Here is a 26,558-nt window from a genome sequence, read left to right as displayed (position 1 = left end):
TAACTGCAACTGCTTCTTGAACTCAGCCTCAGTGTATTTTGAGATTTAAATCCACAATTGAGGAGGTAGAAGGAAACATTCATGATGATTTTTTTCCATAGCAGCTGTTTGAAACTGTTAACAGGCTTGTACCTTTAAAAGTAAATCCTGCGGGAAAAAGAGACCAAGAGGCAGATTGCAGTTCAAGTGCTGAGAAGATCACAATGAATGTCATTAAATTCAGAGGTTTCTTAGATAAATATGTCATTGATAATTGACAGAAGAGGGAAAACTGTGTTAGGAGATTTGCACACACAGTTTTGGCTCTCCTTGGGATACATGGTACACCTGCTGAACACAGAAAAAATAAACTTGTGTGCAAAAGATGGTTACCTAATGTCATGGTTTAACCCCAGCTGGCAACTAAGCACTATGCAGCCACTTGCTCACTCCCCACCCCCTGCAGTGGGATAGGGGAGAGAATCAAAAAGAAAGAAAAATGTGAAAACTCATGGGTTGTGATAAAGAGAGTTTAATAGGACAGAAAAGGAAGATTTATAATAATAACAATGACAAAAGAATGTACAAAATGAGTGACGCACAGCGCAATTGCTCACCACCTGGAGATGATGCTCAGCTAGTTGCCAAGCTGCCCCACCTCCCAGCCTACTCCTGCAGATATGTACGGAGCGTGACGTCATATGGTATGGAATATCCCTTTGGCCGGATTGGGTCAACTGTCCTGGCTGTGTCCCCTCCCAACTTCTTGGGTACCCCAGCCTACTCATTGGCAGGCCAGTATGAGAAGTTGAAAAGTCCTTGACTGCTTGGCAACAACTAAAACATCAGTGTGTTATCAACATTATTCTCATCCTAAATCCAAAACACAGCACTATACCAGCTACTAGTAAGAAAATTAACTCTATCCCAGCCGAAACCAGGACACCTAATCATCAATAAAAAAGCAAAGTTGTATCTGCAACTTATAAAGGAAAATTAGTATTTTCCCACTGGAGGACACATCTTTGATTAATCAGACATATTTAGCAATTATAGTTTAGAAAACTGTCTGAAAATATAGAGCTGTGTTTTAAATCAACCTAAAAATAATGGTATTAAAATCACATATTTAATTTGTTAGAAATGGTATGAAGGCTGCACATAACTTTTGCACTTTTAAAGTTAACTAGGATTGATGAGATATGTCTGAATGGGATACACTGTGTGTATCTACCCTGTTGGTGGGAAAAGATTATTTTCCTTTCTTAATTTTGAGTATCATGAAGAGTAACTTGTGAAGCATGTGCCCAAAAATCTGAAGGGAAGACATATAGACAGATTGCACACTAATTTTTTACTGATTGCTGTTATTTTTATCAGAAGTTTTTATACATAAGGTTCTTATTGTCCATGTAGAAAAGGGGAGGTAGAATCAATTTCCTCTTTAACATATTGATAAACAACTCCAGATATAGTGGTAGGGGGAAACTACATTTACCTTTGTGTGACCTATATAGGAATGCTGGAAAAATTAATTCCAGAATATTATGGTGACATTCCTTTAAGTTGTGGATATGATTTACATAGTAGGTCTTCTTGAGCCGTCCAGCTTCTTTCATCTTGATACTGTAAATTGCTTTCATTCCCCCCCCACCCCCCCCCCATCTGTATGCTTGAGGTATTGTTGTGATAAATTATGGAGGTACAGAACTGAAAATGGTGTGTAGATTGTCTAAGAAATTGAGTGCAGTCAGCCTTCAAAGTGGTGGATGATGTGCTAAAACAGCTACCTTCCCCTGGTCAGGTCGCACATGTCGTCAATGAGCAGCTGCTTTTAACTTTGCCTTTTGCCCAGAGCACTGAGAGCAGCTGGATTTATTGAATTAATAACTGCTCCATTTGGGGTGTTTTGTTTTCCCATGACCGTGAAATCTGGCTATAATGTTAGCAAAGTGTAAGACAGGTCTCCTTCACCAAACAAGGTGGTATCTTTTTTGTTATTATATAGTGCTTAATCCATAAGGCATAAAATATTTGGAAAAGTGGACCTGTGGGGGAATGAAGTGTTTCTTGGTAAACAGAGTTAAGGAAAAAGGAGGGAAGCACATAAAAATGAGGTAGGTGATACACACATGCTGAGTGTGATTTTGAGGACACTTGTACTAGTCCTCAAATTAATCTCTTTAGTTGTAATGATTAGTAGCAGCCTCATTAAATCACCTGATGTATTCTAAACAGTGTTAGAATGTTAGCCGTAGTGGTTGAATAAACAGTTTCTGTGCTTTGGACCAATTTTTTCTTCTCAGGGCTCTGGATTTCATGAGGCTGGCTGAGAAACAGTGTCAGTGTGTTAAGCAGATGGAGATGGGTGAACCAGTGGCCTCTGGTTCCTCTGACCACACAGGCATGAGGGACGTGCCCTACCACAGAGCTTTGGGGGAATCCTGCTTAGTAGGCTTTAGTTCGGGGTTACTGTTGGTAGGGCTCACTCATTTTCTAGAAACAATACATGAGGTAACGCCTTCAGGTTTTATTAATCATGGCACATATTAGAGTAATCATTCTCATGTTATGATTAGTCTGCCGTGCTGAAAGTGTTGGAGGAGTTACCTTATTATTAATGGGGGGGGGGGGGGGGGGGGGGGAATCTATGGGGGGAGTGGTTTAGCTGTGCTCTTGGGATAGCAAAAGAAAAGAGAGAGGAGGAGTTATCTGGAACACGCATCTGCATCTGAAACATCTTGTGTGCCCTAGTTACTGAAAGTGAGGCCAGGTATCAAATCCTGATCCTGTGTCTTCCTCAGCACGTAAAAGGGGAAGTCCTGAAGCACTTTAGGCTTTGCTGACTTGGCTTCCTGCAAAAGGATGGCACAAGCTCAGGAGAAATGGAACTGAATGCCAAGCTGCCATGTCGAACCCCAGCTGTACTCATTAGCTAGGCATAAGCTGTGTCCTTCGAGGAGGTGTGTGGCTGCTATATCCCTGGCAGAGGCTATTTACAGAGGCCTTCAGCCTCCTGAAGGCTCTTTGGGAAAAGGTGGGGGAGATCTGACCTGCTAGAGCTAAAGAGCTGCATCCCATTTTCAAATGCTCTCCAGTCCTCATCATACCTCGTTTCCTGAGGGCTGGCGTCGATATGTCCCAGCATGCCACCACATCTTCTAATTCTAAAGACTCTCCCTTGATGAAATCTAAGGATTTACCAAAACTGTGCAATCTCCTTTCTAGCATGGTGAAATTAGCTTTACTTTTTAGTTTGCTCATGTTCCTTATGTGGGTTTTATGTCTCAGGAGTTTCAGAGTTCTGCAAATAGATTTAAAGAATAATTATTTTGATTTATATCATATGTATAGATTTATGTCTTTATTATGGAAATTACTGCCCTAGTAATTTAAAAATGTGCAACTCTTAGGAGTAGTAAAGGTCATTTTACCCAACCAATTGTCAAATTGCTGCAGAGGTAGTAAAAAAAACCAAAACACTTTGCACAGACTCTGCCTCAAGAGTCTGGCTTCTATGCTTAGACATTTTTAGAAATGAGGCATATCACAAATGTTATGATGTGCCAAGCATTTCCTTCAGTTGCTTTTTAATTGCCACAGAATATCAGAGTGATTCAGGGTGTTTTCTCCAGAAAGTTGGAGAGTTCAAATTCCAAATGGGAAGAAAGCAATTTGTTCGCAAAGCAGGTATCCAGTCTGCAAAACAAGTACCAAGAAACTTGAGAGGGGTTAAGATGAGAAAACACAATAACTTGTCTCCTTGTTTTGTGTGTACTTCTTTGTAAGCAAACGGTTCCATCATCAGCTCCTGCTTCCTATGGAAACAACCTTCTATTTATGCTTGACCTTTCAGAGTTAAAGGAAGTCCTGTGTCTCCTCATCCAGAACTTGTTTTACTCTTTTCTTGTTCTTCAGAATATATTGTATGTACTTCAAATGTAGAAGGCATACCCAGGAGAGGTGTATTCTGCAGATCAGCACCTTCAGCCTATTTTGAGGTGCACAGGCAGAAAGAAATGCCTAGTTAGTGTCTGTCCGTGAAAGGTTTTCTATCAGAGATGCATATGTCAGAAGAAACTAATGTTTGAGTGTTTTGCTGAACTGCTCTGACGGCGAGGTGATACCACCTTTTGTCATGTGCAGTGGTCAGCTTCCTTTTCAGCAGACTTTGTAACTTTTGTGATGGATGGAGCAAGGGTACTACAGCTGTTGCCTTCGATGCTTTGATCTGTCTCTAGACCAGCTCAGTCCTGCACATTGAGGAAAAAGAGGGAGAGTTGAGAAAACAAGACAAGTTTGTATCATTAAAAACTGAATTATAAGGTGTGGAGGGGGAAATGGTGTAAGGAAGGGATTTTGAATGTTAGAATTTTCTAATTAAAGAGCAGTTTGTTGTGTAGAAACATTTGAAAAAAAGACTCTGCTTGGAGCAACCAATGCACTGGCTCTTAGGATATTTCTGTAGAAAGTGGAAGGCTGAGGTTCAAGTTCAGGTCTGAATTAGGCCCTTGAGGGTAGTTTCATAGTACTTAGGGAAACATTTGAAGCACTGAGCTATTATGGGATAAGTTTTCCCTTCCTCTTCCCTTCTTTCCCCCTGGCCTTTTTCTCCTTCCAAAAATTTCCATTCAGGAGGTGAGAACCCTTTCCTGAATGAAACGTAATAGGAAAACTGTCATTTTTTTTCAGGAAAGTTACAGGCTTGATAAACTAGTGTTTCCTAATAAAAAACCCCCACCATTTTGCTCCAAATTTCTCATTAAATCTCATATATCCTCCCCCTACCCCATTCTCTATAAAATATTCATTCTTCTTCTCCACTCGCATGCCCACCAGGCTCCTTTTTGCAACCCCCATGGTTTCCTCCTGGTAGTGTTCCACTGTTGGCTTCCAGCTCCAGCGGCCTCTCCCCGCTGCAGCGGGAAGAGTAGCAAGGAGCAGTAACAAGGAGCGTGGGAAATGCTGGTGGTGCCCTGCTCCCAGCCACAGTACCTGGCAGCAGCCCTGGAAAGGAGCAGCCCTTTGAAAGAAAATTTAAGAAACATTTCCAGGTTGCCCTTGCCCTGGGTTTGCACCCATCCTGTCTTTTGTGGGGGCCAGAGTGAGATCAGTAAGGTGAAATCTTCAGAGTTTTCACTTTGAAAATACTCTTAAAAGTGAAAGCTATTTTTACTGAGCCTTTTATTTTTACTGTACTGAAGTGTGATTTTCTTTATTTTTTATTTTTCCTCACAAAGTTTTACAATTTGGCCAACTGAAGGCATTTTTGAGAAAGTGGTAACAAGCCATCCCTGCTTTGAATATAGAGGTCTGTATTTCAAAGGCAAGAGGCAAGATCTCGAGATATTTTCCAGAGTAACTATGTTGATGTGGAAAATGTTATCCTTGGGAGTTAATTTTGCAAAATTATAAGCAACGTGAAAAGAGGGTCTTGTAACAAGGAGGATGTGGCAGCTTTGGGAACAGGCTGAACTCTTTGCCCTGCCAGTAAAAACTTTTGTCATTTATCATAAGTCTATTGGGTGAAAGCTTCACATTGGAAGTCCAACAAAAAGAAATGTGAGAGATATATATTACTTAAAAAAAAAGTGCATCTGTGTGCTAGATTAAAATTGGTAGTACTACTAATAACCAGCAATAGGTACACCTTGACAGATGCAGAAATGTATTCCGTTAAACCTTAAGAACTTTGAAAACACACAAGTTTTTCTGCTTTACCTACTTAGAACAATCTGCCGTGAAGAACAGGCTTTAAATTTAAATAATTTCTCCCTCTAAGTTTCTCATAATTCCTAGTCCCAAACTGCTCAGCTAGTTTTAATTTCCTCTTTGATCTCGGTCAAGATAGGCAATCCAGAAACAGGTGTCCATTAATATAACTAAAAATGTGTGAAGTTATCTTCAGGATTGACATTCTAAGGGGATCTTTACATTGCTTTTAATTTTACAGGCTCAATTTGCTCTTCTCTGCCAGCCTGCAGACCCCAATTTAACTGGGCAGAATGTTAAATGGCAAAAATATTTACCAGTTCCTTTCTGTTGCCAAGCAGACACGCAGAGATACTGAAATCCTGCAAGGATTCTGCACCTCTCTGTACTCTTGTTTTGCTGGAGTGAGAGGAAACAGAAATCTCACAAGAAAAACTTTTCTCCTGACTTACTGAGACAGTGCAAACAAGAAAAAGCAATGGTGGTTTGGGTATGCCTCATATTATAAGACTGAGTGTCACATCCAGCACTGGCTGATCCTACCTTGATTAATGGACATTACAAAATTCTTGTTCATTTGGGACGGAAGCAAATTGTTTGCCTATTAAGTCCAATGTGACCTAAATCTGGACTTTAAGTCAAACTATAATCAACTCCTAAAATTGCTGTGGACTTTTAAACTCTGATAGCATTGATGGAGCATGAGCTCAGCTCCTTCAGTGGTGGTGGTCTGTGTCTCGCCAATGCTGCCTTTAGTTGAATGAATTGCTAACCTGAGCAGAAGCCAAGAAAGTGATTTAAGTCAAAATTGCTGACCCAGTCTCTTCTGTACCTTTAGCTTCAAATACTTCCATAATAGTGCTTGAGAATATTTTTTTTCTGATTTTAGCACAATGTTTGGACTAGGTAGGATGCTTTGCATAGTAATTAACAGCTGATTTTCATGGCACCACGTAGATTATTTTAAACTATACTATCTTCACTGAAATAAACCAAAACAGCATTATTCAATGCTTGTTTTGTGGAAGGGAATGTGCATTCACCTGGTCTGCTAGTGTTCTCCCTGCTTTGATGCTTTGTAGGGAAAAAAAGCCACCTAAAAATTGTTTTAATCCTTTACAGTTACATTAAAATGATGCGGCTGTCCAGCTGATAAATGGACTCCATTGTATCTGTTCTAAATTTATATAGATAGCAAAGTTCTGCAGGTCATAAATGATTTATCTTTTGTATTTGGAGTAGAATCATAATCATTCACTCTTTTTCAAGTCTAGTTTGGCAACTTTATCTCACTTGCAGTTTGCATTTCTGAAAGTGGAAATATATTCTGCAGCTTTTGATGTGTTGATTGGTAAGAAGGTAAAGACAGCTGCACACATGTCTCCAGAGACTCAGCTCAATGGCTAAATGAAGACCTCTAGTGCTTTCTTGTTAGCCAAGATAGATCTACATCCAGATGAACCACAATTAGTCAATAGTGAAGGCTATAGGTTCATGTGATCAGAAGCCACAAATCAGTTTTCCCTAGGACTTAGTTATTGGCAGATAGCGCCTTAGGCTATGCCTTGCTGCCACTTGCCTGACTGTAATTTTTCCCCTAGTGAAGTTTTTAAAGTCACATACTGAGACTGGAGCAGTGATCTCCTGACAACAAGGCTGTCACTGGCCTGTCAAATACCAATTGCTTATCGAACAAATTGTCTGCTACTTTAATGTACCTGGCCCCTCGCTATTAACAAAGCTTAAAACGCTGCTATTTTCTGCACTGCTATTCACTCTGTTGGTACCTATCTGCTTACCCACATACCTCATTACTTTGACTTGGCGTGGGCCAAATCCTTCCTTCTTGCAACACGGATGGAAACACACCAAAATGATTTATAGTCAAGGTGACTACGTGTTGTTGTGAACTTGTGAAATTGTGTCAGTAAACCAGGAAGGAACCCTAACTCCTGCTGGAATCTAAACCCTGGTCCAAAATGATTTTGTTTCAGAAAGTTTGGTTAATGTATTTATTTGCTCAGCCTCACATTGTACACAACTTTGAGTTTGCTTTTGGCCAAAATTAGAAGCAAAAATGTATTGTGAGGAAATTTCATCTGAGGCTTTCAGAGAACTTGAGGGGTGGTGGCATCTAAAGCCACACAACGCTCACAAGTGGGAGATAAGTACGATTCCCCAATTTTATGGGTAGCTAAAACAAGCCTCAGAGAGGCTGCGTTACTTCTTCACCCAGGGAATGAGTTGTAGAGCTGCGGATGGAGCCCAAAGGATTTATCATCTGCCCATATGTGTATTTACCAGCCAGTCTGTCTCCTCTGTAGACGATTTACATGCCAAAATGGCATCCGCCGTGGCTTCTGGGCAGCACACTAGTTGAAACAAATCACACCTTTCTCATTGCTGCTCTGCAAATAAAGGAAAAATTAAGGCCAGTAGAAGTAAAAGTAATTCTTCAATGAACTGAGCATATAAAACGTGCTTTAAAATTTCCAGCACCCTGCAGTGACGGTGATTAGTTAAAGAAACGCCACAGCCTTGTTACTATCACATCTTTTAAAACCTTTTTACATTACGCAAAGATGGTCTAAGAAATTAATTAAAATGTTGGACAATAACATAATCAGGGATATCTATATTTGCAGTCTTTTCTCTGTGCTTGCATACATCTTTTATCTGTCAAGTACAGCAAATAGCTAATTAGCCCCCTTTTAAGTGCTTCACTGCTTATATTGGAGCTATAGTCATGCCCTAGTGGGATGGTTTCCAGGAAACCTGATACACTTTCGTGGCTGAAAGAGCATATGCCTATTCGTAGGCTGTTAAGAAACCGGTAGTGATTAGAAAATGTTCTTTTAAAGAAATCAGTTGTTTGTGGTTCTCAGAATACATCTGGTCTGTCAGTGTTTTAAAGACAGAGCAAGCCAATATCCGGAGTCCCTACGTGGCTCCTACACAGCGAAATTCTTGCCAATGTCAATCAGAGGGTTACTAAATATGGGCTGCGGGATGTCACCTAATGTGTTCCCTAAAAGGTAAGTTTTTAATATGATTGGTATGACTCATCATGTTAAATTTTTGTTTTTATTCGCTCATTTTCTGCTTGGGCAAAAGCCCAGCATAGTCGGAACTGAACTAATAGGCACTTATTTTGACGAACCGCCTTAAAAGCATTAGCCAGTTAATGTGTTACACCACAGTGCATTAGTATTAAAGTAGTAAATCTGACAAATAATTGAATCAGCTTAATTTTGCATAATGATCAAGAAAATGTACTTACAGATTAAAGTGATCTTGGGAGATTCCCCCCCTTGCCTTTCTGCATTAAAATCTTTATGATAGAAAGGCCTCATTGAGGGTTACTATAACATATAATGTCACATGCCATCTCATGCTGACCACAAAAATAACTCAAGGCGCCACTCTGCTGCAATTAGCAGCTGTAAGATTATGATGTTTTGACACAGGTGAGGCAAAAAACCTCTGAGCACAGAGTGAAGATATGAGTTACACAACTATTACCTCACAAAAATACCACATATTATTTATACACCAAAAATGTCATAAGAAAGGACTTCTCTCAGACTCCTAAAAGTAAGTTCTGCCACCAATTAATTTGCGATGTGATAGCAGAATTTGACTACTGTTATTTAAGGATTTTCACTAGTCTTTACCCCCTGAGTAAACAGGCTTGTGCATGCTGCTCTGCCTCGTCAGAAGGTATCAGTTATGGTATAAGATGATTAATACCAACCTTTGCTTATGCCCCACCCTAAGACTGTCTTTTATAATTATGAGGTAGACTCCATCCATCTTTATTCACCAAGTAGCATCTTACTTCATGAGTGCTGTGGCTGAAAATACACTGGGCTACTTATGAAGGTTTTATCATGGTTTTGAAAACAATAATTATATAGCTCTATGTTTTATTGGCCGGGTGAAAGGGCATCTTATAGATATCAAGCAAGTATTTGCTATGATAGTTGTTTGAGATGTGATTAGAATATATACTGCACAGCTTTTTAAATGTAACTTGGGAGTAGATCATTATGGGAAAAAGGTATACAAAGGCATTAGGTGGTAGTAACCTCATTCTTTTCTGTGTGTGTCTGTTTTGCAAGACGTGGCATTTGCCCGATTTACACTCCTATGATACCTCTTCTCTAACATTTAAGTAATTTATTTGTTTTTAAAAAAGCTGGAATTTGCAGCTACAGTAAAAAGAACATAGGGCTAATATACCAGATGAGTTACTTCTATAGTAAAAGCCCTTACACGAGTCTAGGAGCACTTCCATTGTGCATTAAAATACATTTCATTTCAGCTTGTCCTACTCCACAGATTTCCACAGGATGTTTGTCACCTGCTGAGTTCTGCAGGAAGAGCAACACCTTGCTGGAGACCTGTCCCCGGGAGGGAGGTGCCTGGGTACGGGGGCTCTGTCGCCTATGCGCTGCGCTGGAGGCTCAGGAGGCCTGGGTCCGGTCTGAGCTTTCTGCATGTGATTTCCTTGGCCAAAAGAGAGGGGGAGATCACAGCCCTGCAGCCTCGGTCTCAGGGGAGGTTCGTAGGAGGGAGGGATCCATGTTGCACTCCTCAATGTAAAGTAACTCAAGCTCTCACTGGGGGCAGGGGATGGAGCCAGGGCATTGATACCTCCACTCACCACTGCTACTGGTGAATTGAGTTGCCCTAACATTAGTGTTGCTTAGTTTTAAAGTCTTGCTAAACTTTCCCATTTAGGAGGAAAGGCTGCAAAAGGGAAACCTGCAAGCGCAGAGCTCTACTGCTGGGCAGCAAAGTGGGAGACGCTGGCCTGACCGCCTGACCCCAGGCTGAATTTTCAGTTTCTAAAAAAGGAATAATAACAGTCCTCTGCCTCACAGAAGTGTCACGCGTTTAGCTATGCTAATACCTTTGAGGTGCTTGTACTCTCTGGTAATGGAGAGAGGGTAGATGGCAAGGCTAAGTACCATACGTCCATTAAATGCTGTAATGTGACCTCCATCCTCCCTCTGTGCTTGCTGTCATCTACATACGTGAGCACATACATAACCGTACAAATATACCTATCCAGATAAAAGTCTGCATCAGCTATGGTCCTATTGAATTCTCTGAAATGGTATTTTTTCAGCACAATGCGTTTTAGCATTAAAGTGAATGAATGAAACTCTATACTTCAGCAGCATCAGTAGGAGGGAAGGGAGCAAGAGGAGTGTTAAAGAAAGGTAAAGCGCACATAAAACTGGATAATGTCACCTGCTGCTCCCCATCATGCAACCTAAGAAATGTACAGGAATTTACAATGTACAAATGTTCTGCTTTGTAACTACTGAATTTCACGGTTGCATATTTGCCACTTGTGAATTTGTAACTGGATATTAGCAATTTCCAAACGGCTGGGATGTTTGTGCACACGTAGTATTTGAAAAGGTGTAGTAAATATGTGAGAAAACCTGCGTATTCACTGCAGAGGGCACAAAAGGAAACAGAAATCTCAGAACTGTCATGCAGCCAGCCATTAAAGTGGCACAACCACATTAAATATGCAAGCATGAGCTGATACAATCCCCAAAGGTTTTCCATATAGATATGATACAAACAATTTTATTGTCCAAGACAGAGGCTGATTCCAAATGGTTGTGGACAAGATGGTTTAAATGTAATTAAGTCATTAGAAACCATCGCTAGGGCAAACCCCAACTTTTATTTGATTGCCTCATGTTACTTTGTAGAGAATGGGATGAGATCCAATCTGCCAGTGGTACAGAGATTATACACCAACACGTGAGAGGTAAAACTTGCAGAACTAAAATAACCCCTGATTTCATTAATGTCTTCTGAAACGTCTCAAGTGTCACTTTTATAGGAGACACTTTCTTCCAAAAATATAAAAAGTTATCCTGGTACTAAGTATTAGGTGACCAGAAAATAACATATCACAGCTATCACATCATGTAGTGACATGCAGTGGTTGTAGCATGTTTTATTTTTATTATTATTACTATTACTATAATTATTATTATTATTTGCTGTTACTATGAAAGTGTTAGAAACCGCCTTTTTATTTTGTGTTTTCTCAACACATAACAAATCAAGGTTCATGCCTTTGCCTGGGCATCCTTAATCCTATTATCCTATACTATCCTAATTTTCCTATTTTAATATTATTATGTTATATCTTATTCTCATATCCTTGATAATATCATATAAATGGGTAGATACAAAAAAGGCAAAATTGAAAACTATGCAAAGTTTTAAACAACATTAAAAAAACCTATTAAAATTTCCAAAATGAACTTTTTAAAAAAATACGGTTTTCTAAACCAAATATACATTTTTTTCTTAGAAATATTATGGGATTTAAAAAATTCATCCCAATTCAGAAGGAAAATTAATTTCCATGTTAAAAGAAAAATCCTATTCAAAATTAATTTTTAAAATATGCATACTGTACAATGTATTCATGATGCATGGCAAAAGGGCATAATTATCTGCTTCCCGTGATGTTTGTGAATAACAATCGAACCAATGGTTAGCAGAGGGAGGTGTTCATTTCCCCTTTCCTTTATTATTTTCAAACTCTTCCCTTCCATGCCTTTGGGTTAGGAAGTTTGCCCCTTTACATTAAGGCCCTTTGTTTGTGATCTGCCGCCAAATTCATCTGTATGCATCATCTTCGGTAATATTGAGAGTTGTACCTTCCACGAGTCTTTGGCACTGCATGATGAAGCGCTCTATTTATATTAAAATGAAGAAGTTCCTAAGGGAGACATAGAACAGAATGAAACAACAAACAGAGCTTTAGAGACTGGATATGCGAAGTGACAGTGACAGCAAAATGGTAGCTCTTGTTACGGAGTGGCCCAAAGGACTGCAGAAAGACTTATAGCATGAGCCACACCGGCTGAACTTGGCAGCTCTTACAGGCTTAAGTACTTGCCACCAGAAGATGTTTTACAAGACAGAAGTTAATCAAACAATTTCTCAAGATTGCACATCTTGATTTGGGATGTCATTGACATAATACGTTGCGTGAGGCTTTGCTGTATATAAATTAGAGGAATTATTTTAACATCGAACCATATTTCTTCATTTAAATCAACGTACAACTATATTGCTGCTGTTATGATTTACTTAGTCTAGATAATAGGAGAGACAAGACATAGACATCACGTTATACAGCAACTAATGCCGTACCGTTTTCAACTCGAGGGAAGGGAGAAAGTGAATTAAGCTCCTACTGAAATGTGCCCTGCAGGTCAATTTGAATCGGACAAGAGTGCTATAAAGTGGTTTATTGTGGCGGGGGGGAAGCCGTTGTTAAATTGCCTGGAGGACTGTCTCAACCTGACCGTGATGAGGGAAGTGGTGAGGTTGCTGTGCCCTCCCTTCTGATGGTACAAGCAATCCACCTGGCCATCCAGAGGTACTGGGCGTGGGTAGAGCAAAAGGATGGGAATTATTAAAGGTGAATTTCAAAGAAAAAGAATATTTTGCAAAGTATTTTTAGAATGGGGAAAGAAGATCAGGCATGACTTTTTGAAGGGAAAAAATGAGATGGAGTAGGCAGCATTGCAAATTGCTGTTTTCGTTGCGCATCGAGGCCCTGTCTGGGCCAAAAAAGCATTGTAGGTGAGGGGCTGTGGTGCTACCAGAAGGGGAGAATTAGGACTGAGCATTCATGAAGGGAATGGGCTTTTATCTCTTTCAGTTTTCATCATGTGATATTTGACTTCAGTAGTATAATTCATATTTTATATAAAGGAAATATTTGTTGAAGATTCAACCTATCCTTTCCCAGGTAGGCAATTAGCCAGTTACAATTTCCCACTGAGTGCCAGAGGGAGAGCCCGTGCTTCGTACTGGTTCCAGCGCAAACCGGAGGCAGGCTACGCTTGACATTCCCCAACCGTAATAGCATATGTTTAAGGAACTTATTTTCAGTTTCAACATCTGCTGCAAAAAGAGGGCACCATCTATTGGAAATAAATAAAGTGGTAGTCAGATACTCTAATGAGCAAACTTGTTCAGGAAAAAATTAATTGTTCCCTGTGGATACAGACCTGCAGATGCTGATAGTGCTGGTAGGGAGGAAAGATCACCTTTTACAATGCAAAGACATAATTTATCCCATTCCCAGCCCACAGGAAGTCAAGCCCAGGGCATATCCTTCACATCTTTAGTTTTTGAAAATAATTTCTATGAAAAAGAAATGAAACAAAAGTTTTAAACCTCTGAAAATACTTTCTGTCTTTTAAATTGACCTTCAACTTTTTTCTTTTTTCTTTTATCTTTTTTCTTTTTTTCTTCTTTTTTTTTTTTTTTTTTTTTTAATTCAAAATGTCTTTTTTATAACTGTCATTGCAGAGGGCAGGAATTGTCAAATAGGAAAAGTTCCCAGAAACAAAAGCTAGACATGTTTTTTTGAGGTCCAGTTCCAGACTATATCTACCTCAGGTGATGTTGTGTGATACGCTAGCATCCCTACAACAGAAAATGTGCACCGAACAAGGATTTCCTGTCAGCACCTACCTGAGGATCCGTCACTGCTGAGCTCCCTTGGCATCTACCCTGCTTCCATCACCCTGCGATCAGCAGGAGCCTCAGAAGCTGTTCTTCACTGCTCTTGCTAATACCCTCTGAATACTGGGAAGGGAGAAAACAAGGACAGTGGAGAGGAAGATTTAGATATTAATTTCCAAACAATAGAGTATGGGGGTTTTGTGTTTTCGTTGCAATCAAGAATAGGGGAGTTATGAAGAGATTCAGGACTGCATAAACTCTGCGCAGAGGTAACTCTGCAAATTATCCATGAAAGGCAGAGTTTGAAGGAAATCTCCTCCAAAAGGGTTTCTTTCCTTATGGATTTTGAATTCTGGCCATGGAATATGTGCACAATTTTTAAAAAGTGCTTTATTTCATCATGATTTCCAAACTTTTTTAGTAAACCAATTGTCCAGTCTATCTTGATCCCACTCCTCACCCAAAATTTGATCAGGTTTAATGTTAAAATTCCACCATTTGTTAACAGATCATGTGTGAGAGAGACCTGAGGTATTTTTCATACTTCAGCCAGTCCAGAGGGTGGATTTGTCTCTACCTCTTGGGATCTCTGCTAAGTCATCTGAACTGCATTTCTTGTATTAGACTGTCGTTGAGGCATCTACCCTCAAAATACCTGGAGACAGCAAAGGTAAAAATTTGGAGAATAGTAGTGCTGTTGGATTCTTCCTTTTGGCAAGGCACTATGGAACAGGTACTCCTTTAATTTGTACATATTTACAATTTTTTTCCACATAATTAAATTTGTCTGAGCTGCTTAGGATGTCTTGGAAAATGTTCTTGTGTCCTTAACCTGTTTTGGCTGCAGTACAGGTTTAATTTCTCTGACATCCATTTCTGGATTTTCTTGGTAGAGCTAACACCTGTGAGAATGAAACAGAGAAATTTGTAAAGTTTGGTAACTGGCCAAAAATAAAATAGGCATTTCAGAAGAGATTAGATAAGGTAATGAATCAGTCAGGCTACTGCCTATTTAGTCAGATAGAGGTAGAAATTAAAAAGAAAGTTTGTTTGATTTTTTTTAACATTTTTTTTTTCTGGTTACACTAGATTTCTCAAGGATGGTTACAGAGCCTTAAAATATGCAACCTTAAAAAGCAGAACATCACATGCACGCCCTCGCTGCTGCCATCTTGGGTTAATTCTTGAGAGTTCATGGTGTGGCTAATTCAGCTAACAGGGAGAATACTGTGGGATGTGCCCCTTGTGACCTGTAACTGTGAACTGGACCCCAGAACTCGGCCCCAGCCTCCCACCGCTCCAGAATATCCATATCGAGCAAAAAAACCCTCCCCCTCTAAAACTTCAAGTAACCTCTCCTGCACACTGATCATTGTGCCAGGTACAATGGTTTATAGACTTTTGGGGGTTTAATCAAGTAGTCTGTAAAAATAAGCTGGAAACAACGTATGCTTTATTGTGATTAAAATGCTTGAGACAGTAGCATTAAGTGTAAATGACACTATGTAACAGCAATTACATATTATTGGTTAGATCTTCTGCTAATGTAAATTCAAATAACTGTGTTTGAGGCCATGTTTCCCTAAGTCGCTCTGTAAAGATTTCAAGTAAGAGAGATCAATTTTAATTAAGCACATGTTTTAGAGATCATATAAAAGTGGAGAGAAAAAAAATCATATTTTTTTTTACTAGCAGGTTATTGAATATATTGTAGAAGATTAAGGTTCTGATTTTGTTAATTAGGCTTTTTTATGATGTTACAGAGTTTGGAATTAACAAAGATCAGAAAAAAGCTAATTTTTATCTGAGAAAAATTACAAGTATAAAAAATCAAAGTTTATACATTAAATTCAGATAAAGAGATAAAGCTACATTTGGTTGATGATAACTATTACAACAAATATCTTTCTGTGAAATAATTTGTTGTCTAAACTTGCTAACATAAACCAGTTTAAATAAACTCTAACTTGAGTAAGCACTAGAAATACTCAGAGTGCAAAACAGTAGTTTGTTCCAGGCTGGCTCAGCAGTTTAGTATAAGTGTGAGTTTTATGGTGTGTCAGTTTTTATCTGCTGTAGTTATTCCATCAAACAAATTGGTTCTTCCTTTCCTGACCAGAGTATATTATGACTCAAAAAAAAATCACTGAGAAGAAAAGACAAAAGACTCCCATCATGTAAAATGCATGAAGGAAGGAAGGAAGGAAGGAAGGAAGGAAGGAAGGAAGGAGGAAGGACGGACCCATAAACTGGCTGCCTACAGGGTGCAAATGGCAGCAGGCTGAGCAGTTACCTCTCTCCCTGTATGGCTGCGCGTTTGAGAGCTTCATTGCCTGTGTGCCCGTGGAAACAGATCATCTCAGGTTTCTCTCTCTATGGGTTCGTTAATGACCTTGGTGTCTCAGGCTGGGGTAAATGGGCATGGAAGCAGATGGGGTGGAGCATGTCTTCTAGCATGTGGACATCAGAGCCTCCCCTGGCCTCACCTTTCCTTCTCGCCTGAAGTGTCTCATGTCAGCCTGCCACAACTGCCCCACAAAGCTCAGCTCAGAAGTCCCTGGGGCCCCTCCATCTTACTTCTGCTCTCTTGATCACGTCCATGGCCAGAGGTTTTGGGGACAATAGCTAAAGTGTAGAGCAAGGGTCCTTGCTTGTAAAAGGAGGACCTTTCATTATTAGTCTTCTGTATTACGTTACAAAATTTGAAATTAGTGAATATCAAGAGAAAGGCAATTTTTAACATAGGGAAGCTGCAAGAATGAAAAAAATCCACGGTATACAAGGCTAATGCACTTCCTCCAGAAAGAAGTGGAAGAGCAATTTCAACACACTTTGATTCATCAGGTTTTTAATTGCTGTTGTAATCATTAGACATTATATATATGGCCATACTGAACAGCCTGGTCACTGAAGGTCACTAGGTTAAGGCAATGTTTTGTACCATATTGTGAGGAAGATTGTGTTTATTTTAGTGCTAGTAGATATGCTTCTGTTGCTATATTTTGATTTAAAATTTATCATATCTTTTTCTCAGAAGACCTGAAACAGAGATACTGTATATGATGACAGGCCAAATTTGCCTCTTCACTATAAATAATCACTGTAAGAAAATTAAGGTGCAAAACCATGCCTGCTGTAATTGTTGCATACTTATTAGAAGCTTTCCCTTTCCAGATTCTCTGGGTATTTGTTGCCCATGATAATGTGAATACTTAAGGGGAAAGTGTAATTAGCGACTGTGTAGTTCATTCAGTAAACATTTCTGAGCTGTTTGATGTGACTGAACTGAGCGTCACATATAATTTTACACTTTTATCCTACCAGGCAACTGACAGGTCTCTAATCGCAGTCTCAGAGCTTTCACTCTGCTTGAACTTTGCTTCATAGAGGTCATTTTCCAACCACTTGGGAGCAGGAGCCACGTCCGTTAAATCCCACAGAGTCGATAGATGCGATAATAGCTTTAGGCACATTTTCTTAGAACTCGGGGGAAAAGACAATTTCAATAAATGTAAAGCTATACTATCTACAATCCGCAGAATATGTAAGCAAATCTCGTAGGAGCACATCTTTCCTTTACCTTCTGGCAAGAATCTCTTTAATAATAACATGTATTTGTTTGTTTTCAATATCAACACTTGATAAGGGCAGAAAAGTCACATACAATACTTTAAGAAGAGAATAAAGAGGAGGAGAATGCACGAGCTGAAACAACCAGCAAAATATTCCCTCAGGTTTGGATTTTACAGACTATTAAATAGTCTAATATGTATTTCTACCCTCAGAGAAAGGCAGATGGTAATAGGGTGTGCACATGGTGGTCTGACCATCATATTGCGAATATGAAGGCAAGTGTTAGCTCAACATTCAAATTATTGGTAGGAGAAAAGTAGAGACCAAGCATCTATAAATACATGCTTCTAGCATGCTAAATATGCTTATACACATAATACTTTGATATATTTTACATCGTATAGATCACAGCTCATCAAAACAAGCTTGCAGGTTGTATCTCTCAAGATAATTAACAGACAATTCCTCTGTAGCAGATGTCTGAGATAAGTAGGAAGGACAGTTCTTCCCTTGACATGGCATCAAAGGAGAAGCAACTAATAATAAAACAGAATAATGTGTTATTTCAGATTGATCATAGCTGCCTAACATAAAAATTAACATGATAAAACAATCAATCCCTGTCAAACTCTCATACTGAGATTGAAAATAAACTTTCCAATTCTTTCAACATTTTTGCTATTGTCTTTGATTTTTTTTTCCTTGATATGTTTGTGGTGCAAAGGAATAAATCTTGAAAGTAAAGTATCCCCTCCAGCAAAATATTTTACTCCATTTGCCTTGGAGAATTCCACTGCAGGGGAGAGAAAAGGAAGGGGAAAAAAAAGCCTCGCAGAGTAGCTGGAATAGCTTCAAATTCAATAGCCTATGAGATTTTCCTTTAAATGATCTTTCTAAATATAACAGTTCAATAGGTCAGTGGTCAATATGAATGTTTTCTGCAAGCTGGAGCTATTAATTTCTGCTACACTGTTCCAGATGCCAAATGTTAGCTGAACGTTTTGTACGCCAGCTTTCTCACACATATGCTTAAATGAACATTAGGCAAAAACAACTGAGCAAGTGGTGCTGGTGCTCCCCTATTAAAGAGGAAAATAACTGCTAGATCACAATATGGAATTTTATTTTTTTTTTCTTTTCTTTAAAAGATCCTGTGAGGAATGATCAGCCTGAACAGAAGAATGTTTCCAATGGTGAGGTGAGAATTTGTGCAGCTTCTTGACAAAGGTGAGAGAAACAACACAGAAAATAATGCTTTGAAGTAATTCAACTCCATTCAAAACTCATAGTAAGTCATGGCAAATGTACTGAGTGTCTGTACAGTAGCAAAAGGTTGAAAGCTTGTAGCAAATAAATTTTGAAATGGAAAGTGTATTTGGCCCTGGGAGAAGAACGTGAATTAGGAGCTGAACCTGGCTGTAGCGGCTGCTCCAGCAGAGGCAGCGCCAGGAGGAGCTTTGCTCTGCTCCGGGCTCCCAGGGTCGGGCTGGGGCTGGTGCGGGGCTGCAGCGAGGCTGCAACCCGGCGTGCGTGTGGACCCCTGAGACCCGCCAGTGGCAGAAAAGGAAGGTGAGCTCCTCTCCTGACTCTGACAGGTGTCAGGCACTGGGGCGGATGTAGGGCACAGCATTTGTGAGGCTGGATGGTGCACCTCTGCCCAGATCCGTGCACACTTACTTTGGAAAGCAGCAGCCTGCATGCGTTGCAGCATCTGTGAGGGACACAGATGGCAGAGCTGACCCACCTGTCACATCACATTTTCCCACCGTTGATGTTTAGGCTGTGGGCCACTGTCCTGCTAGGTCCTGGTTTAAAACACATTTTAAAATACTTGGCCTCCCTTCTTATTTCTGCTCACCACTCTAAGCACCCTTTTCTGTGCACAGTTCACACTTCCTAGGAAGGGTTGTCTAAGGTCTCTCTTCTTCCTAAGACTAGTGTTTGTTCTTGCACGTTCGTCTATGGCTGTCCAATAACTAGAGGTCACTGAGAGTCATGCCACTCATTTCAGACTTGATCACAACATGGAAAGTCTAAACACAGCAGTTGGTGTGTACAGCCCGCCCTTCACTGGGTTATTTTGCACCTTCAGATGCATCGTGTGGGAGTCCACAGAAGCATGTCTACAGTTTTGTCTTGTAAGCAAGACAAAGTGCATTTTTATTTTCTCCCACATCTCTAAGCAAAAGTCAATTGCCTCCTCCAGAAATCCACTGAGTTGAGGTTATCGGAGTGCAAGTTGCTAACCTGTTGAGCCATGTGCTTGAAATTAATACTTCCTTGGGGATCCAAGGCTGGACAGCTAGTTCAGAGATACGATTTGTCTCAACACTCTTACTTTATGTGTTTCAGCGGTGTTGCAAGAACCCAGAGAAAACTTCTGGGAGAAAACATCAGAGAATTGCTGTGGGCAGAGGGAAAACACTGTCAAAGAAACCAATTAAGGAAAGGAAAAGAGCTCAAAAGGTTTGCTCCCTGTTGTACTGAAGCTGGTTATTCTGTTTCGAATCACGGCTGCTGAGCTGATTTTTCTATTGCAATATTTGTGGTTGCAGTCAGGCCAGAAGTGCATATTCGCACTCAGAGGACCTTATTCTTGTCTTTATTTCTGTCTTTTGAGTGACAACTTTATTTAAGCAAACTGGCACCTCTACATCATTACCCTGGATCTGTTTTCTTCTACTCAAGCTAGTACCTTGGCCAGTTTCTTTGCCTTTTCCTCTCACACGTTTTGTCATCACCTCTGGTTCAAAGATTTACAATGACTTCTATTTCCTCATGCCAGTGCCTTCTGTTTCAGTTGCAGCCTGTCAGTTGGGTTTATTCACTCCACCCAGGTGTGATCAGCTTCTCTCTGGGTCCTCTCACCCAAGCTATGTCTAAACCGAGGACATAATATTCTTCCTCATGTTATAAGCTGGGGTCTTTCCTTCAATCATTCACCTACCTAGATTTAGTTCTTATTGGGGTTCCCTTCATCTGCCAGTTTGATGGTCTTCTTTTCTAGCTACATGTGCTCCTACCTTTTATTTACACAAACTTAACAGCACAGTTGTAGAAATGCCTTCACCTTACACACCAGGTTTTGGTGTGCTGTATGGAGTAGTGCAAGCCAGTCAAAAGCTGATTTTATGTTTGTTATTTGCTTAAGCAATTCTCATGTCTGGGAAACTTAGCGTAGGTGATTGATTTATTAATATCACTTTGCTGATACATGTTTAAAATTTATTTTTCACACAATATATCCCATGTATGAATAATAAATATAACTGAAATAATAAAAGATTTACTATTTTTATGATCAGTTTATGTCCCCATGTGATTCTAATAAGAAGAACCCAGTTTGGGAAAGAAGCCATGAAGTTTTATTATGTCTGTTCTCTAATCCTAATCCTCCAATGCAGAGCAAAATCCATCTATGCCAGAAAATATCATATGGAAACCAGAGAGCTTTAAGTTTTTACTGCTGCTGTCCCAAATGGAGGTATATATGTGAACACTGCTGAGCTCAGAATTATGGTCCATGACCAGAGGACCTTATTCATTACAGAGGCAGGTTTAACATGTTTATGCTTTACTTGAATGTGTGGCTGATGATGGCTCCCAAGGATTGCACTGGCACTCAGGGACTGCTAGGAAGCAAACCTCTCTTTTATTTTAGCCAAATTCTCCCTAGCAGAGAAACAGTGAAGAAGGATGTTTTTGTTGGTCCTGTGCTGCTCATCATTTCTCCCAGGCATTTTTCATTTACGGGGCCCACCGAGTTTCTGGGAACTAGCCCTTGTGAATTGGTGCAAAAAGGTCTCTGTATAACTTGGAGTCTGGGAGAAAAGCTTTCTTTTTAGAGCTTTAACATTCTTTAAAGAGCAAGACCCGCTAATTATTTCTATAGCAAAATTTAACAGCTTTTTTGGACTTGTGCACTGCATTAGATAAGCAACCTTCTTACACAAAAGATTGTTTAAACAGTAATTTATGTAGTAGAATATGTTGATGGTCTAAAAGAGCTTGTTTCCAAAATATGTTTAAACAAAATCCTTATTTAATATGAAACCACAAATAAAACTGAAGCATTGGGTGTAATTAGTGAATTCACTGAATTATCAAATTCTACTCCATTTTAAGTTGACCAGCTCCTTGAAATGGCCATAGATACACTTTTATGAGCGTAAAATGACCTCAGGGAAAAGCATTTTGTCTTAAAAGCTAGACGGAAAAGGAGTTGAAAAATGTAAAAATGGTTTCTATAGCGTAAAAGCTGAGAGACAAATCTACAAATGGGATCAATCTGCCTCACTGCTCCTGCCTTAATCCAGCACCTCAAGAATCAATGTCTCAAGTCAATCCTTCCAGATGAGGTGCTGATTGAGTTCCAGGCACTTCCAGTGGTAGGAGGAAGGTTGCTTTTGAAAATAAAGGGCCAATCTCTTACAGAGGACTAACTTTATTTTATGTAAAACGCTAAAAGAGCTACTTTCTGTCACAGCAGGATGTGGAGGACTGGGTGTGTCTTTCTGGTGCGAGATGGAACTCATCATCATCATCATCACCTCCTCAGCCAAATCTTCTTGCCTTTTGTCATGCAAAATTGTTTATGATTTCATGAGAGACTTGTGAGTAAAGGGCAGAGTTGGGCAACATGTCTCTGTTTTCTGTCCTGTCATTTCTGGTTAATCTGACTCTCTCATAAAGAAAATATTACAAAATACTAATTTTTAGAAATCTGGTGCTGGGGATATAAGTAAGGCTGGTCACCTACTAGGAAAGAAAGCAATAAATGCCAGGAAAAGAAGAGAAATCTATCTGGTGCAACCACTTCTAAAATATCCATGTCAGGGATTTAACAAGCAGGAACACTTCTTCCTGATTCATTAAAGCTTTGTCTTTCTGGCCATAAACAGCCATATATTGCTGGTAAACAGCCCTGTGGAAGATACGTGATTATCCTGCGGTTTTTCTTTTTTGCGGGTTGTGCAGATCCATCTTGTGCTAGAGTATGTTCCCCAGGGACCGTGGACTGTGAATATCACCTGAAAAATACTCGCATCTACAGTGAAGCTACTGAGGCCACAGAAATACTGTGATTCTGCTATAGTACCTATCTGTTAGCACTTTTGCAAGAAAAGCTGCCTTTAAATATCTTTCCTTAGAAGTTTGAAAGGCCAGTAGTTATATTTTCTAATGGAACTAAAACCAGATTTAGCTGAAGCATTTTGATCTCTTTCTAGGGTGGGGCAGACTTGCGATGGAGAATGAATCATTAAAAATGTATTTCATCTGGAGAATAATCTTCAGGTATCTGTAAAGATCAGAGGGATGCCGACATGATCTGGAGATGTGAATTGGTGTGGTCTCTGTGGAAAGGGTGGATAGATGGCGTTTGTCTAGAGACTACACAAAATAGTTGGGGTTTAATATTTAACACTAGCAGATTGTGCTAAATATGCTAGAAAAGTAATCTTTACTTTGGCAAAATGCAGAGCCATTTTAGAACCATGCTTCTCCTCAGGTAGCACGTCCTGCCCTCCCAGCAGACCAAAAGAAGCCAAACGAGGAAGAGCAGGACAGCAGGAAGGTCGCCTTTTTGTGCTGCTCTCTCCTGCTGACAAGAAAGATTCTCAGCTGTCACTATTCTACCGCTGTTAGCAATTATTTGCAAAATGCAATGGCCAGGCCAGCTGATTGCTTCTTTCCTTGCTATGCATGATTTGGGGAAAAAAAAGGCAGGCTATCCCCTGCCCTTACCTGTCCATTTCTTCCTGGCATGGACAAGGTACCTAGAAGCCCAGCATGGCTGAGGAAGCCTTTGGATGTCAGTTTGAGGCTCCACAGAGAAATTTCTTTTATTAGCATGCTTGAAAGTAAAACAAAGGAAATCCATCCAGAGCTTTCCCCAATCCTGCTCAAAGAGCACAAAGCCTTCAAAAACCCCTATGGTTAAAAAAATGTTACGGTGGTTGCCAAGTCAGGCACGAAGAAGTTAGTAAATATTAAAATGGAGTCTTCTTTAATACAGCTCTTTCATGCATGTAACTTGGGATTTAACTTTCAACTGAATAAACACCAATTGAGAATGCAAAATGTTATTATTATCATTATCTCATTATAGTAATATGTTGCTCAAGAACTTTCCCTCATGCAATGTGTAGGATATACTGCGCCCTGGGACAGACAGAAAATTTGACAAGGAGGATCTTAGCTAGAGGTCCCTTGGTTCACTTCAGGCAGAAGTTGTCCCAGTGCTTTGAAGCTGTCTGACGTTAAAGGAATGCTCACTCCAGAAATGTCAGGGAGAAAATTAAGAAAACTTTCTTCAGAGCAAGGTTTGAATGCTTTTCAGTGATTGCTTAATATTGAATAATGCTTTATAATATTAGTTCTGTATGATGTGAATCAAGTGCCTGAACAGAACTACCTTGTATCATTCTAGGTAGTCCAACTGGAGCTCGATATGAGGCTGGTACAGATGACCCAGTATGGATGGGAGATCTGAGCGCTTCTGCAACAACTGGACAAAAGGGATGTCCCAGGTAGCCCAAGTGACACTCAATATCTGTGTTTATGCACCTCATTGTTACTCTGATGATTACTGTTCTGCTTTGTGAAGGGAATAGGTAAATGGAAAAAGTAACTGTGAACAGTTTGGGGGTTTTTTTGTTTTGTTTTAAGGAAGCAGTAAATTATTGGATAGAGTTTTCATGAGGAAAGGACTGACTTTACCAGTCTAAATACACCTAGAGGTCTTAAACCAGGCCCTTAAATATGGGCTGCTCTTATTCACTGCAGACAAGATTGACACAATGTCTTCATCTTCCTTTGTTTGCCCTCACTGTAATCCAAGCTGTGGTTTCAAGAGGGTTCAGTTTGGTAACTTGTAGATATGTACACACTCTACACAACAAACCATCCCCACAGACTAGTGACAGACCAGTGACCATGGCAGAATAAATTAGTTTAAGTTTATACTCACTTTGCCTGGCTCTTGGTTTTGGTGATCCATAAATAATACTGGAATTTTCTGTTCTCTTTTTAAAGGTGATAATTTATGCTAACATGGACAGCAAAACAATGCAAAGTGGGGTTTTTTTTGTGTTTAGTAGGATGGGTTAAAATGCATATTTGACTTTAATTTTCTAAGTTTACTAACTGTAAGTTTTAACTAACTTTCAAATCTAGACAAATGTATTTCAGGCTTTCTTGGATGTTAGGATTTGTTAAATTGTTTTGTTGAGATAACAGTTCCCATCACAGTTTTACACTTCCAGATTACCCAACATATTGGAAAATGGGGCGGAAGGCCTTGAGGATGATTCTCCACTTCTCCAGTAACAGACATAAGAAAACAGTTGTATTTTTCCATGCTGATAGCTATGTTTTCACATGAATGCACTAAGTTTCTGTTTTCTCACAAGCAAAATTTAATGTGGTTCAAATAAAACCCAACACATTTAAGTGAGCCACATAGCATTTCCAGTGGTTTCATTTTGCTTTGAGTCAGGTTTCAGATCAATTTCACTAGCACAAGACAATGTTGGGAAGAACGTACCCTTTGAGAACTGGAAAACATTGATTTATTTTGCATGTCCAATTAGTTCCATGAATTAAGCAACGGTGTTCAGGTATGTAATACAGCACTGCTCCTTTCAAAGCTGAGGAACCTGCAAAAAGCTTGTAAGAACAGGACCTTTAAGTGGCAGGCAACTCAGGAGGACTACAAGGATGTCATGAGGTTATGCAGGGAGAAAATTAGAATGGCCAAAGCCAGCTAGAACTTAATCTGGCTACTGCCATAAAAGACAATAAAAAATGTTTCCATAAATACATTAGCAACAAAAGGAGAGTTAAGGAGAATCTCCATCCTTTATTGGATGCGGGGGAAAGATAGTGACAAAGGTTGAGGAAAAGGCTGAGGTACTTAATATCTTCTTTGCCTCAGTCTTTAGCTGTAAGACCAGTTCTTCTCTGGGTACCCAGCCCCCTGAGCTGGAAGACAGGGACAGGGAGCAGAATGAAGCCCCCATAATCCAAGGGGAAATGGTTAGTGACCTGCTACACCAATTAGACACACACAAGTCTATGGGGCTGGATGGAATCCACCCAAGAGTACTGAGGGATCTGGCAGAAGTGCTCACCAAGCCACTTTCCATCATTTATCAGCAGTCCCGGCTAAACGAGGAGGTCCCAGTTGACTGGCGGTTAGCAAATGTGATGCCCATTTACAAGAAAGGCAAGAAGGAGGATCCAGGGAACTACAGGCCTGTCAGTCTGACTTCAGTGCCGGGGAAGGTTATGAAACAGATCATCCTGAGTGCCATCACACAGCATGTACAGAACAACCAGGTGATCATGCCCAGTCAGTATGGGTTCATGAAAGGCAGGTCCTGCTTCACTAACCTGATCTCCTTCTATGACAAGGTGACCTGCTTAGTGGATGAGGGAAAGGCTGTGGATGTCGTCTACCTGGACTTTAGTAAAGCCTTTGACACCATTTCCCACAGCATTCTCCAGGAGAAACTGGCTGCTTACAGCTTGGATGGCCATACTCTTTACTGGGTAAAAAAACTGACTGGATGGCTGGGCCCAAAGAGTTGTGGTGACTGGAGTTAAACCCATTTGGTGGCTGGTCACAAGTGGTGTTCCGCAGGGCTCAGTACTGGGGCCAGTTCTCTTTAATATCTTTATCAGTGATCTGGCCGAGGGGATCGAGTGCACCCTCAGGCAATTTGCAGATGACACCAAGTTGAGCAGGAGTGTTGATCTGCTGGAGG

The sequence above is a fragment of the Balearica regulorum genome, chromosome 4 (genome assembly GCF_011004875.1).
Source record: "Balearica regulorum gibbericeps isolate bBalReg1 chromosome 4, bBalReg1.pri, whole genome shotgun sequence".
NCBI lineage: Eukaryota > Metazoa > Chordata > Aves > Gruiformes > Gruidae > Balearica > Balearica regulorum.
Note: the sequence above shows the minus strand (reverse complement) of the source record.